This window comes from Channa argus, chromosome 8, assembly GCF_033026475.1.
Source record: "Channa argus isolate prfri chromosome 8, Channa argus male v1.0, whole genome shotgun sequence".
In the NCBI taxonomy this organism is placed as follows: domain Eukaryota; kingdom Metazoa; phylum Chordata; class Actinopteri; order Anabantiformes; family Channidae; genus Channa; species Channa argus.
In genome coordinates this window covers 17167485-17182500 of record NC_090204.1, presented here as the reverse complement: position 1 = coordinate 17182500, position 15016 = coordinate 17167485, and the positions used below count along the sequence as shown (strand labels likewise).

The 15016-nt window shown below is 39.4% G+C and overlaps 1 protein-coding gene across 4 annotated transcripts in view; it reads right to left on the bottom strand.

Annotated features, from left to right (window-relative positions):
• Positions 1-15016, bottom strand: part of nek7 (NIMA-related kinase 7) — a 58002-nt gene that overhangs the window by 42288 nt on the left and 698 nt on the right. The gene's annotated exons all lie outside the window — the stretch shown is intronic.

The following is a 15016-nucleotide window of genomic DNA, read 5'->3' as shown; positions in this document are numbered from 1 at the left end:
GACTTATCCTAATAATTAAATTAAATGACAATCAATAAATACACCGATTATATTTTCCTTCCTCTGCCACTTGTATAAGCAAGAATTATGTGAACACTCTAGGCATAAGTAATGGGTAAAAACAGCATATCCAAAAAAAAGAAAACTGTAAACGGAGCCTATTAGACAGAATCAGAGTGTACAGTGAAAGAGCTGGGTGGCTTTTTGATTTCAGTGTCACACAGGATTTGAAAGTTATGCACCCAGCCGGCCTTCCTGCTGCCTGTTGTGATTCTTTGCACATCAGCCTTGTGTTTTGTTAGATTGGGGCTGGCATCCTTACTTCTTTCCCTAACCCTACCCCCCTCGTGTGTTTCTGATTGTCTATGTGTCAAAATAACCAGGGGGCATCTAAGCTCAATGACAGTCTTTCCCCTCCCACATCCCACTTTAACAAGATCAATTAAGATTGCCATGTTAGATTAACACACACCATGAAAATGCATGATTAACATAGCTAACTCATTCAAGACAAGTAAACAAGGCAAGGTCATACTCTTAGTGCTCCTAACCTAAACACAGTTCGCATATTGCTCAATCAATCTAAAGCAAACTCTTATTTTCCGGTTTCAAGGTTTACATTTAAACTTAAGTTTAATCTATTTTGCATCATCTCACAGCTGTGTACTGACTGTCATAGCACAATTATTTAAAACAAAATGATTGCTACATATCATTTATAATATACACTACAATATTTCTTCAGACTTCCCTTACAGCTCAACAGGCAGGTGTGAATAGGAAAGAAAAAAAAAAAGGTATAACTACAGCATATTAAACAAATATAACAAGATCCTAACCATGAACAAACTTATAGTTGTTTTGCTGTTGAGAAACTGGAAAAAACTTTCCCATCCAGACCACCAACCACTCAGTGTAAACAAACACTGTTTTCTGACTGTGTTCCATCTTAAGTGAGACTCCAGCACAACATTCTCACAGCGGGCTCAATCACACATACATAATTATACAGCAAACATAAATAGCAGCAAAATTGTATGTAAACTATCCTACAAGCTACACAACTAACACTCAAAATAGCTTTAACAGTCACACAAAACACAGACAAATTTAAATAAGTAACCTAGCAATTACAATGACCTGCAATGATTTCTTCATTTATTTTCGTGATGATCCATGTCTGTAGTGGCATTTCACTGAATGGTTAACCTACATTAAAGAACTACTACATTGTTCACACAGAGAAACACAACACATTTGATAATTTAGGACTAGGTTAATCCACAGGCTAATTCGAGAAAAGCCACTCACCCTGGCTGAAACCACATGACAATCTTTGTGAAGCACCGTGGTTGTTCTACTATGGGAGAGGCTGCTGTAGCTTGGTTTGTAGAGCAGTCATCCCAGAAGCACAGGGTCAGTGTTTCGACTCCTGGTCCCCCCTGGCTACATGCCGAAATGTTCCTGGACAATAAACTAAGCCTACTTGTAAGTCAATTGTGATAAAAGCATCTTCTAAATAACTAATTAAAATTGTAATTGGAAGCAATCACAAAAACATTCAATGCCTCTAAACTTTTGTATGCTTTCATTTTTCCTGAGTGGGCAGATGTTCTATCTCCAGCCTCAAAAAAAAGGCAAGTATTTCAATCTTTTAAAAAAAAAAAACAAACTCCTCTTTATAATTTAAAGAACACATATGTTGTCATTTTTCATTTTATACCTTACTTTAACAATACTGTCCAACCTAGCACAGTACAGCGTTTTCTCCATATTGCCCATTGTGCTTTTCACATCCTAACCTCCATCTGAATTTTACACATCACCACAACAAACTGGGCCCACCAGACCACAGGTCAAAACAATAAGCTATTTCTTTTTAAAGGTCTGTTGTTTTTATATATTTGTCTGATTAATGGAATATTAATTTTGGAGTATACACAACAGCTATGCACCAACAGAGGAGTTCTGCATTACGTTCTACATTTTTATATTTAAAGACATGGCTTGCATTAAATATTCTGGGAAATGTGGCTGTGTTAAAAAATATATTTTGTGCCAAAATATTTTCAAATGACTATGCTGACAAGCTTTTAGTTAACCCTTAAAAAAAAGAGCATTGTTCAAAATTATTTACAAGTTCACTTGGACAACAAGCCACCCAACCTTGATATGAAAGAGCATATCTTCAGTCAACTGGGGTAAAAGTGTGTGGCAGAAGGCAAAAGTGAGTATGGCACCACAGGGATGGAATAGGGCAGAGTGGGACAGATGCAGAACTGAGAAAAATACCAGGAGAGAGAAGAAAGAAGCTAGTTAGCCCTGATGTGCTCATGGCCCAGTGAGAGAAAGTGTGGAGCTGTGCACAACAGAAGTTGGCACTGGCTTTAGCTCCTCTTTATTCCCCATTTCCTCCCTTCTGCATTATTCATTTAATACAGGAGAAAAGAAAAAACAAAGAGAAGGAGCTGATTATAAAAAGTTGGATCAAGGCAAATGGGAGAGGGTCGAGGGGTGAATGTGGAAGTGAAGGGGAGAGGTCCTGAAGTTAAGCTGTCTTGGAGTGAAGAGTGCTACATCAGCTCTCAATCGAAGCACAATAAATATGAACGCAGACTGATGAGCTTGTGTTTAAAAGGAAGAAAAAGAAGAATAAGAAAGCGGATGATATGCTTGATTGGGGGACAGTTAAAAAAAATAGAAAGGAAAAATAAAATGTGACACTATCTGGCCTGGGTGTAGGATGTGAGGGAATCAAAGGCACCTTTGAGAAGCTAGAAGACGACAGTAAAAGTGCGGTGTCCATGATTACAAGAAGTGGAGAAATCTTTGAGTCTGTGCTCATAAAAGCCCACCCCAGGCCTTGTCTGAAACCCCTGCTTGAGTAACACTGATGATACAGAAAAAAGAAAAAAAAAAGAGGAAGAGAGAGGAAGAGAGCCACTAATGATGGAGGGGTCCAGATACTACAGAAACAGCACACTCTCCAATTCATTTTAATCACTATTCAAAATCATTAGTTCAAATGTGCAAGCACTCATGCTCGTTGGACCAAGAGTCGGGAGAGAGGCAGAGAGTGGGAGAGGACCAATTACACCTCAGCATGTGAGCCAGTCTTTGAGGTCTTTGAGGAAGACAGTCCAAGACTTGATGGAATAGAAAATGAAGACGGGAAACTTTATTGTCTCCCAATCTAAAAGATAAAAAACACAACACAGAGATAAAGGAGAAACCTTTGAAAATAGGCTTTGCAAGCCAGCCAAACACACCACAGAGTCAAACCATTTAGACCTTTCTGTTTCCCAAAAACCTTGCTACAAAAGCATTAAGTTAATCAGCCAGCAATTCAGCATGAGAATATTACAGGAACTCAAATAGTCACACACACGACCCAAACAAAAACAGCGACATCAAACAGAATTACGACTTACGACTCCACAGGCTTTCCCACCTACAGCCTGATCAAAACTGATGCAAATACAGCTGTTAATTATTATTGTTATATCCTGTATAGTGGGACAGCAAATAACCAAATATCTTTGGCATGGATCTTTTTTTTTTGTTTTTACTTTTTTTTTTTAATTGTGACCAAGATTCACAAAAGAATTAGTTGAAAAGTAAACTAATCTCATTGAGATCTCTCTCAGAAATCATGCTCTTATGCAGTTTTTAAATACAATATCTTGTTACTAGCTGATACATCAGCCCTGCTGACATAATCCCAATTGAATGTTAAATTGGAATTTCTACTCAAAGTATGCGAAGATGTAGCTGTGATGCATGGGGTTGACACCAAGGAGACTGCTAAACAATGAACAAGAACATCAAAGTATTAAACTATAATCTGTGATATATGTTAATATGCTTATTTTCATACGACTTAGACCTTCACACTCTCCCTAGTTGAGAGAGAGCACAGTGAAATGATGAAAAAGGAAATTAAGGCAAAGAAAACCAAAGTCCACTGGGACACCACAAGGCCAGTGATCTATAATGCTGCTAACTAACTATTTATAGCCCTCCTTTACATTTTTCACTTTCAGATTTTTATAGGCTAATGATTATTCCACTGCAGAAGTAAATAGCACAGCACAAACAAACTGGGCTTCATGTGAGGGCTGAACTGATTTATTCTACAAACAATCCAAAAAAACGTATCACACTGCCCATCTTCAATGTGTGATTATTTTACCTATTGCGGCCTCAAAAAACACATCTGCAGAATGACGTAACCTTTAATGAACTGGTAATCCCATTAACAACACTGAACTCTCCTGTCTTCACCTCAGTGTGTCTGTCTGCATGTGTACACCTGCACATTTGTGTGCCCCTTTCTATCTGAGTGTTGGTTTTCCATTCTCAGCCACTGTGTATAGTAAAGATGTCCACCATTGAGTAAAGAGCTCAAGCACGTGCAGGTGTCAGCCACCCCACCCCCCCCATTCTCCATCTCCTGGGTCCTTGTCCTCCCCGCCTCCTCCCATTTGTGCTCTGTTGCTTCTGTGTGTTGTTGACACAAGCTGGCACGTGGCTAAAAGCCCAGGCCACCTCTCTGCTCTATTGTCCTGCACACTCCACAGTGGCACTGACAACTCTCTTGTGGTAAGGGGCCCTTTTGTTGGCAGCTCGTCACTCTAGCAGGTGCCTTACTGCAGAATGTAAGAACCAGCCAGCCAGCCAGCCCACACCATTTTGTTAGCGCGGAGCACTATTTCATGTGCTCATTTCATCAGCTGAAGACAGCAGCCAAGGAGGATGCTAATAATCACTTGAAAAACAAAAACATTCCACTCAAGCTTGTAAAATATAAACTCCAATTTCAATGATAAAAGAGTGACAGACAGCCATGGTACCAGTTGAAAAAAAGGCCGCCAGCCACACTACCCTCATCTCTTTTTCCCCCTCACCCACCTAATTTTGTTAGGTGAAACCAATTCTTACTGTCAATCACTGAGAATAAACAGGATATATTGACAAATTGCTGACTCTGTAAGGAAAGACAAAAACATGTGGGCAAAGTATGCAAAAACAGAGCTGCATTTAAGACAGTTGTGTGATCCTTCAGAAACCAGCTTAGTGTGTGAAGGAGCAGGCTGTGTAAAGGAGAGAACCCCCCCAGGCATTGAGAGAAGGGGGACCCTGGGGGTTTGGACTATCCTTGCACACCTTCACTACATTCACAGCCTTTCAAAATGCCATATCACTATCACACCTCAGTTAAAACAGAAACTGCATGCATAATGTGTGAAAGAAATTCAAGAGCACTAAATTTATACTGACTGATCTGTCTGTAAGTGACACCCTAAGTTTTTAGGATGAGTTTCTAAATAAGCACTACTTTGAAAGTAACCAGATGCTTAAAACATTTGCTGCACAAGATTAAGAGAGAAAGTTCTAGGGTGTCAAATAAACTTAAAACCCTTCTTTACAGACAAAATCTTGTAGGCTATTGGCATATAGGTCCAGAACAGCACACAGATACTAGAAATGAAAATAACATTTTAAAAAGTGTCTTCAACCAACAGTCAAAAATTATTCATTATCTATGTAACGTAAAAACAGAAATAGCAGTAAATTCAAAGACTAGTATAAAAGTATAAACAAGTATAAAATAGGATTTACACTTAGAAAAATTAAATAAAAATTAATAGATTAAGAAAGACAGAATCAATCGACTAATTTGATGCTTTTTTCCCCAACACAAGCAAGCAATGTAAATACTACAGGTTCCTGAATGTCAAATCCTATTTAGAGGTTTAAGCTTTTTACAATATCACTATACAGCAAAAGTTAATAAAAATACCTGCTGTATTGCAACTTGCCTACACTAAAATACCTTTAACTGTAAGGCCCCTAAATATTGGAAGAACATAAATGGAGCCACAAATACCAAAGTCTATAATTATTTAAGTATTTGGCTATTTAAGTCTTTTTTTGGGATGTTTTTAGAGCATACGCCTCAATTTGTTTAAACATTTGAACCAAATATCCACACCCAGATGTGCAAACCACTGCATGACAAAGATCCTAAGGCTTTGGGTTGCAATGGTGCCCTGTGGCAACAACTCTCAGTCTTTCACAATGCAAAACAGAGTATTACACAGCAGAGCAAAGCTTTCAGTGCTTCAGGACCAATGCAGGCTTTGTTTGTTAGTGATGTCACTGACTGACCACCAAATTAGCTTCATCACCTCTGGCACCAGGATATCGAATGTGACATTATGTACCACAGGGCTGAGTCTCTGTCTGCAAGGCTGGAGGGCTTATAGTTATGAAAAAATAATAAGACAGAAAAATGGGAACAAATAAGGGAATTTAAGTGCAGAACACTATGCTCAGTTTCTTTCTATATTCTAAATAAAGGATTGTTTTACACAGCATTTTGACTGGGAGTCTGGTTTTCCTCAGAACAGCTGTGTTTCTAAAGCCTAACCTCATGATCATGCTAACAGGAGTCAACAGAGAGTATCAGCTTGCAGGCAGCATTTAGATTCTGAAATTACATTACCCTTCTTTGTCCTCTAGCAATATCTATAACGGAGCAGATGAAGCTGCAAAGAAGGAGACGACTTGACTTGGCCCACATGAACTAAAAATTGCATAAAAGCAAACAACCAACAAATACAGGCACTTGAATATGCAGTGGTACAACAGCACATACATACACCAATTTATCTAAATGTGCAAATGCCTTTACAAAGAAGACTTGCACAATTAACGTTTAATGTGTAAAGTATAAAGTGTGTACAGGGGAAATACAGTGATAACGCTAAACTGCCTTTAATTCTGTTTTAATTTCTTACCAGCATTATTGCCTTCTACGTTGCATGCAGGACTATCTGTGACTGTATTCTATGAAAATCAGAAATGTGAGAGTACCAATTGCTGAGCCATCTTTGTGTCGTTTGGAATGACAAGGCCTGTTGTTTGAGCTTCATGAAACCAAACTCCCCCAACACACACACAAAGAAAACCAGCAGTTTCTCACGCTGCCTTTGAACAGCTTTTTTTTTTTTTGCACTTTCTCCCTGGATATTTTGGAGCAGCTATCCTGCATCAGCATCTATGCTTGTCTAAGAGGAAATGACAAGAGCAAGATGTCCAAATCATTAGTAATGTGAGAAGAGCAGTTCCCAGGCATGTCTCGTTACATAGCTGAGTGCTAACATAAAGGCTAAGGGCTTGTGTTGGGGCTTTATCGGCCCAGGCCTTTTCGTGTATTCTGAGGGGGATAGTGAAAGAAGAGCACAACTCTTAAGCTTCCAAGACCCTGAACGCAAAACAACCTTAGCTCAATGCTGGCACTCACTAAAGGGAGAAAGAGATACAAAAACACAGAGTCTGGTCCACACATAAGTGTAACACACCCATATGCTAAATCACAAAGAAATGAATGTAAACCAGAATGCATATATTGAATGTAGTAAAAGTGGGTCCATGAGAAAGTGGCTCCACAAAAATTAAATCTCTGGCTCTGGTTCAGTTTCAGCCTGCTGTGGCTTCTGTGGTGGGCCCTGCTGGCTGTTGCGCACACATGCACACACAATCCCTTTAACCAGATCCAGAGCACTGCTACTCAATCAGAGGTCAAACACTGTACTGTTGCTGTACACCACTGTGTACACACCCATGTTGTTGTCAAACTGCCAAGGAGGATGACTGCATACTATGAAACCAACAATAACGCAACTATTTCAGTTGATTCCAGTAGCACGATTTATCCTGGCTTAGGATCACATCTTGTCACATAGAAATGATTCAGCTTGGCCACATGTGTAAATCTACGGTGCAAAGCAAAATTACCAGTTCAGGGTATGTTTTCTTCAAGGTGGTGTTTCTACCATTTTGAAATTGGATATTTAATAAACAGAAGCTGTGTGATGAATAATAACAAGGGCACGGGCAGGTAGGCATTGTTCATTTCTAGACATCTGGCTTCGTCTTGAAGAGTAGGTGTAACTTTGACGAAAAACTTGGGACTATAAATAAAATAGGACTAATAGAATTATATAGAAGCCAGATACTATTTTTTTGAATGTGTACTTATAAAATCCATCTGTCTTTTACTTCTTTACTTAGTACTTCTCTCTTATACATTAATACTCTCTGAAATTTATATTTCCTTGAGAGAAACTGAATTAGGAAATGAGGCTTTTTCCACTATTTCACTCTAAAAGTGCTTTACACAACATAGTCAACTGCAAACCAAATTCCTCAAAAATTTACATTTGGAAATAAATTATGGCAAATGTAAACTAACATACATGAGCATAACACATGCATAAGGCAGATACACAAAACCACACACACAAGTAGTTCAACGTTTATTTTTATTCCTTAGGCACTCATCTTTCTTTGCATGAGTGCATCACCCACCGCACGACAGAGCTTCCCAGTATGTGTGTGTGTGTGTGTGTGTGTAAGGAACTGACTGATCAGAGAATAACGTTACCCCTTAGGGGTCGCACCTCTCTCCATTCGCGCCCTCCTTCCTTATCCTAACTCTCTACTCTTTGCCTGCAGGGATTTCCCTTTTCAGTTCAGGAGAGATGTCAGACCTGTTCCACCATCCCTCACACAGAGGTTGGACTCTGCCCTGCATTCATCCAACATCTGTTGAACTCCACAAATCAGCCTCATTTCTACATATCAGGTCCAACTGGGGCTTAACTGTGCTACAGCTGAATAAAAATGTCTTCAACCTAACATCAAGCACAACAATTGTTTATTCTAAAACATGTTCCCAGCGGGGATTAATCAGTATCCACCAGAGACACTGTATGCATACAGATACAAGAACTTAATGACAAATCTTTGGCAACTGTCCTACCACACATTTAAAATCATAAATTGTACTTTATCTGAATTAGAAAACTCAACCATGGTATTTCACATTTTGTACCAAAGTATCTGTGTCCAAGTGTACGGTCCAAGTGTATCAGTAAAGATTTGACAATGTTAAAAAAAAAAAAAATTAGAACAGCAGTTACTGAAATTAAAAAGAAAAACAGAAAAGAAAGAGTGAGAAAGACAGAGGGTGAAAGAGAGAGAAACTCCACAACAGGGGTTTAAAGAAGCTAAACCAGAGAGGTCTTCCCTGCCTCCTTCACATATTATAATATTAATATTAATGAGACTTCCTGTTTTCCCCCTTCTGTTTTTTCCCCTCAGACGATTTGAACATGAAAAACTTAAAAAGCGCAAATTCCAGGAGTTGCGTATCACAGTTTGACCCGGAGCCACACAGCAGACACCAACCATGACAGACTCACTGTTCAAAGCAAGCAGGAGCTGCTTTCATCAGAGGATCCTGGTGGTTTTTTTTTTGTTTTTTTTTACAGTGTGACACCACCAGCCCATGCCATCTGCCTTCTTCTAAAATCATAACTTCAAGATGTGCTTTCTGCTTATGCGTTGTTTTTAAGTGGGCTTCACAACCAAGGCCCAGAGTCACGCAGGCTTTCGCTGCTATGCTGACTGCTGTTTACATCCAAGGCCCGCAGTGTGGCATAATGTTAAATATTCAGTGTTAAACTGCCAAGCAAAAATTCTTTGGGAACCCAGCCAGACATTCAGAGTACAGTAGTGTAAACCAACTAAATCTATCACTCCTACTTCAGCCAGAATCAAACCATACTTCCTCTACTCCTGCCAATACATTAAAACACACATTGTTTGCACTTTAAAAGGCACCTCTGTTCTAGGCCTGGGTAGGCCTATGTTGACTCCTGATGCCTTCAGACATCTGTTAAATATTTTTATTTGGTGCCCCAATGCAGCACTGGCAAAGGTCTCTCATCCTTGGTTTGGCAGGACTTCTGACGGAGCCAGCCGGCAGCGCCATTCAGGCCTAACCCCTGCTGCTGCAGCTTCCTGATGCTCTGAGGGAATCAGGCTGCCTGCCTTCCATTGACAGTGGGTCAGGCTGTGCAGGGAGTAGTCGGCTAAGGGGAGGCCCTAGGTAAAGAGGACCCCTATGACAAAAGACCTACTGGGAATCACAAAGGTTGAAAAAATTAGATGGGGACAAGGATAGCTGGTAAGCAAAACAAAATAGGGGTCTATGACATGAGGAACACCTATCTCTAACTATGGTTAGAGATGAGTGGCAAAGAAATCAAAAGGGAGTGAGACAAACAGGCGAAGGGGAGTTGCTCATTAGGACTCCTCTTCCTTCTTCATGCCCCGAGGATTTGACCAGAACCTCAAAGCCAACCAAGAGACCGGGGAGAACATGGAAGTTTGCTGTGAGTGAGGGTACAAACACAGAGAAAGCAGCTGAAAAATGTCCCTGGCACCCAAACGAGGCATCCTGGAACAAAGGCTGAAAATTTCATTTCTTTGCCTGTAATTCAAGTATTTGAAAAAGATTTATAGCAAGAACAACCTAATAACTAGTTCTTCTAAGCTTACAATTTACAATTAGTCCTTTGACACTTTTGTCCAAAGCATTTTACAAATAAGGAGCACACACCAGGGGCAACTTGGGGTTTAGCATTTTTTCCAAGGACACTTCTACAAGTGTTTCAATCCAGTGCCCCTCTCAGTTATTATAATATTTGTGCTATAAAAATATACAATAATATGAAAATAGTTCTGCTCTAAAAGCCATGCTAACAAAATAATCAAAATAAGCTTCAACATCATCAAATATTGAATTACACCAATTAAAGCTGCAGTATGCAACTTTATTCCAAAGCTCTTTACTATTAGTACTATTAGTACCTGTGAAATGCCACAGGTTCTGACACAGCATCAGCATTTAAGAGGTTGACTGAGCCTCATGATGCAGCTAGATTGATTCTTAAAAGTTTAAATAAATAAAAAAATAAAATAATAATACAAAAGGAGAGATGGGTGCTGGTGGGGAACTGTATAGGGGATGGATTTGGACCTTTAGAAAATGATAGCTGCAGTTACATACATAAAATAACTACATTACTGTGAACCTCAAAATGCAGCTAAAACAAAACCTATTTCAGCCCTGAGTAGCTTGGCTCTGAGAATACCATTAAAAGAAACTGCTGCTTATGCAGTTTAGTAGTTTAGTTGTTCCTAGTGCTGTAACAGAGGAGACACAGGTCTCTTCTAGTAAAATGGGTTACAATAAATCTTGTTTCACAAACCTGATACAGATTTTTATTTTTTTTTAATGTCTAATCAACCTAAATCCATATCTTACAGATCAGCTTGTTACATCACGAGAAAAAAGAAACAGGATGTAATAGAAAAAGAGTGCAAAAGAGAGTGAAATGTCCCTGGCTCTTCACACTAAACAGGGGGAAGGGTAGAAGAGACAGTTTGTCAAAACAAGATGCTCTCATACAAATTTGCTTTCTTCTGTAGCAAATCCCGTGTGAAACATTAACGCTCATTTGTGGTGAGGCTGGAACAAACGCCGATAGCACAGTCAGCAAACAACACAAAAAAATGCTTCCCCTCTTATTCTGTTCATGAGTGCAAATTCATTCTGCTTTTGTCTCATCTCATGACAAATGCACACTGTCACTGTCACTGATGTGGTGTTTACAGTGGCATATAGCATCTTGTAATTATTCTGTGAAAGTGAATTTGTATCCTGAGGGATTTATATTTTTGCATGTGGATAATCAAAAGAGATAGAGGGAAAGGGGCCAACAAGGAAGTGATCTTCACTAAAAAAGAAAGATACTGCTTAAGAGCTATGTTTTTAGCACCATTTATATGACTTTTGTAGCTTGTGTAGATGGCAACAAACCACAACATGCAGTCCACTGCAACACAGACTACCAAGTAAAACACCTTTAATGGAATTGCTTTAATATTTCATTGCTTTAAAGGATTCATAACTTAATTACATGCATATAAATAGTGTCCATACAAGAAAGAGATTTCAGAACCGAAGTGAAGGCCATGAATTGGATGGAAATAAACCACTGATCTTGCATGATCAAGGCATAAATTGACCTAGGGGCACTGAAAGCATTACATAAACTTTAAATGGGGCCCTAGGTCAGTAATTTGTGTGTTTGCACATCTTTGTCCATTTCCCCCCTATAGCAGTATGCTTCCCAAAAGAGAAAAGGTATCAATGCCACAGAAAAACTGAGAACTTTCATGTGACATGGGGAGCTGCGAGGCATCCTCCAAGGATATTTGAATGTTTGAAACATCAGTGACCTCTCAAGATGGAAGGGACATGGAGAAATATTGACAGGCTGGCTGTTTGAGGGGTGAAGCTGTAAGAAGCTGCACAGATAGCCCACTCTCCTTGCCAAAGACTTTGCTTTAAACTAAAACCAAATGCAATTTTAAAGTCTGCTGGTGAAGGCATCAGAACTGTATTTTCTTTATTTTATATGTTCTTACCTTTTATCATCTAATAATGCACACATTGTTGCAAAACTGAAACATCATAAGAGCCTATATCCTAAGCAGTGATCCGCTACATTCACTAGCATACATTCTGTCCTATGCTTGTTCAAGGTCTTTGATATCATACAAAAGACGGTGTCTAATGTAGCTCAAAAATGGCCTTAGGAAGCAACCTCCTTCAAATATGCTTTACGAAAGTAGGAAAAACTAACATTTTTCATTCTTTCTGGAAACCCAAAGGCAAGATGACTGTTACAGTGGTCAGATGACAAATGTCTGATCTGATCTTTAATCCAGTAAAGGGCCCAGCTCCAGGGCTAAAACAGGAAACTCTCAAAGGATAGAGCGATTCAGTAAATTCCACAATGCTAAATCACTGCTCAGGGTGCAGCTGACTTCTCCACATCAATAAATGGAAGTTTAGGTCTTATTTGAAGAAAGCCATATTTGTAATGTCTTTTGTCATGGCCGTGGACCCAGGTCATGACAGTAGCCCAGGCTATGTCAGAGACAGGCCAAAGCCAAGCAAAACATATATTCAGTCATAGCATCTTCCATGCCTTTTATCATAATCAAAGTCAAAGTTGATGAAGTACGATGGGAAGTTTATTTTCAGAAGCTGTCATTTAAACCTGACTAAATACCACTAATCATCCCTGTTACCGCCACTTTTTTACGCAGGTTACCTTTATCAAACAGAACAAGTCTAAAGCATACAGTTTGACAAAGCCTGCCAAAAGTAATCCACTGCTCATCTGCTGAAATTCAAAGTAGTATATACTGGCAGAAATCCCTCAACACTGAGACTGATGCAAACATTTGGCAGCCATTTGCTGATCATCCGGTTCATGACACGTTCCTTGATAGTCAACTTCACAGAGCCAGCCGGTGTTCATCTCCATCACCTGATGATGCTGGCACCCTCAAGCCTGTTGTCTCTGACGATGATCGAATGTGGCAACAGAGAAGTGAGTAATATTTGGGTCAGCAAGGTATGTCAGTTTTCACTCATCTGAATCATCTCTCTGCAGTACAGCCAAATGTGATAGTATGGTGTCTGAAATATTTGGCTGTGATAGGCAGTGACAGAAACATGGGATGAGACACTCTTTACAACATACGTGTGCCTGAATGGTTATTCACTGAGTTTTCTTTCTCGTTTGTATATTGTGCCTTTTAGTCGTCTTTTAACTTATAATTATGACACATCTTTATTATTAAAGATGAGGAAATACAGTTTGAGCCACTGAAAAAAGAAAACGAAATTGTGAAAGACATTAGTATGTTAAGGTTTTGCAATTCGGACCCGCAAAGAAAGCAGTGAGTCACACAAAAAACTTTCTATTCCAAAGAAGAAGTCTTGGTTCATTTAAATGCAAAATAAACCATCTCTTTACAAGTACCATTAGTCTTCTTCCAAATAAACCCTGTCCTTCTGGCTATAGGTCTTACTTTAACAGCTTGAGGTAGAAGCAGCACTTGGGCCAAATCTTCCTACAGACTTATATATTAGGATACAGGATTAGGATACGGGAAAATTCTATGGTTTTAAAAAGCATATTGACAGTGCTTGCAGTCGGCCGTTATGCACCGGTACACAGTACTGTCACTTCCAAATTTGATTCTTTGCCATACTTTTCTTGCATACTGGCACTTTTCACAGGCTGCTGGTACTGACTTTTACCTGGCTGCTGAGATCTCCATTCAGCAAAGCTCACAACTAAAGAGAAAACCCTCAGACCAGCGCTCCAAACATTTCCCTGCCTTGATATTCACTTTGTCTACACCGCCTTATGTCTGGGCCATATTTTGCTTGGTCTTGCGACTCATTATATCAACATCTTCCCAGTTGACCTGCGTTTTTCAGTGTAGCCTAATTTAGTGGGAAATAAGTGGTTCGTTTTTTAAAATGTACATCTGGCTTGTTTTGCCATCTCTGCTAAAGTCAAGCGCACAGCTGCTCAAAACAGCATTTCTGTGAGATCTGCTGACGACAGCCCAGGACTGGGCTAAGTTATACCGCCTCTACACAGAAACGCAAGAACAGGTTATGGAATATAACAACATTTCACTAACAACAGACAAGTGGACTGGGAGATCTGCTCTCTAAGCGGGGAAACGCATAAAATACTATGTAGTGTGCGATTTCCGAAGTGTGAAAGGTGTCCACCTAATAAGTCCAAAGACTTTGAAAGTCTCAGCTTTACCTATCAGGTAAATTAGCAGCAAATACAACCACCTTAAAGACCTTCCGATGATGGAAGCAGCCTGGTGTAGTCTTGTTTTATTCATTCCCATGGCACTAAGTCACTGTCGATTTCCATTTGCCCCATTGACAGTAAACTTTAGGATCCAAAGTCAGCACTTTAAGCTGAATGAATGATTGCAGCTGCCAATATATCACTTTGAAGATCTTTTACTACCTCTACGGGATGAAGAGAATTATAAAAACACACACGCATATACGTGGCATCAGTGCGAAGGCAAACAAATGTTACCTAGGCTGAGTGTAACAAAACTAAACAAACTTGTGCAATGACACAGAAGCCGTGTCTCTAAGGTCTTTGAGAGTAAAACAAATGCATCGCTCGATTAAATCACTACACAATATGTGATATAACATAGTAGCATGCTGTCAAATTAATAAGACGCTGTCTTCATT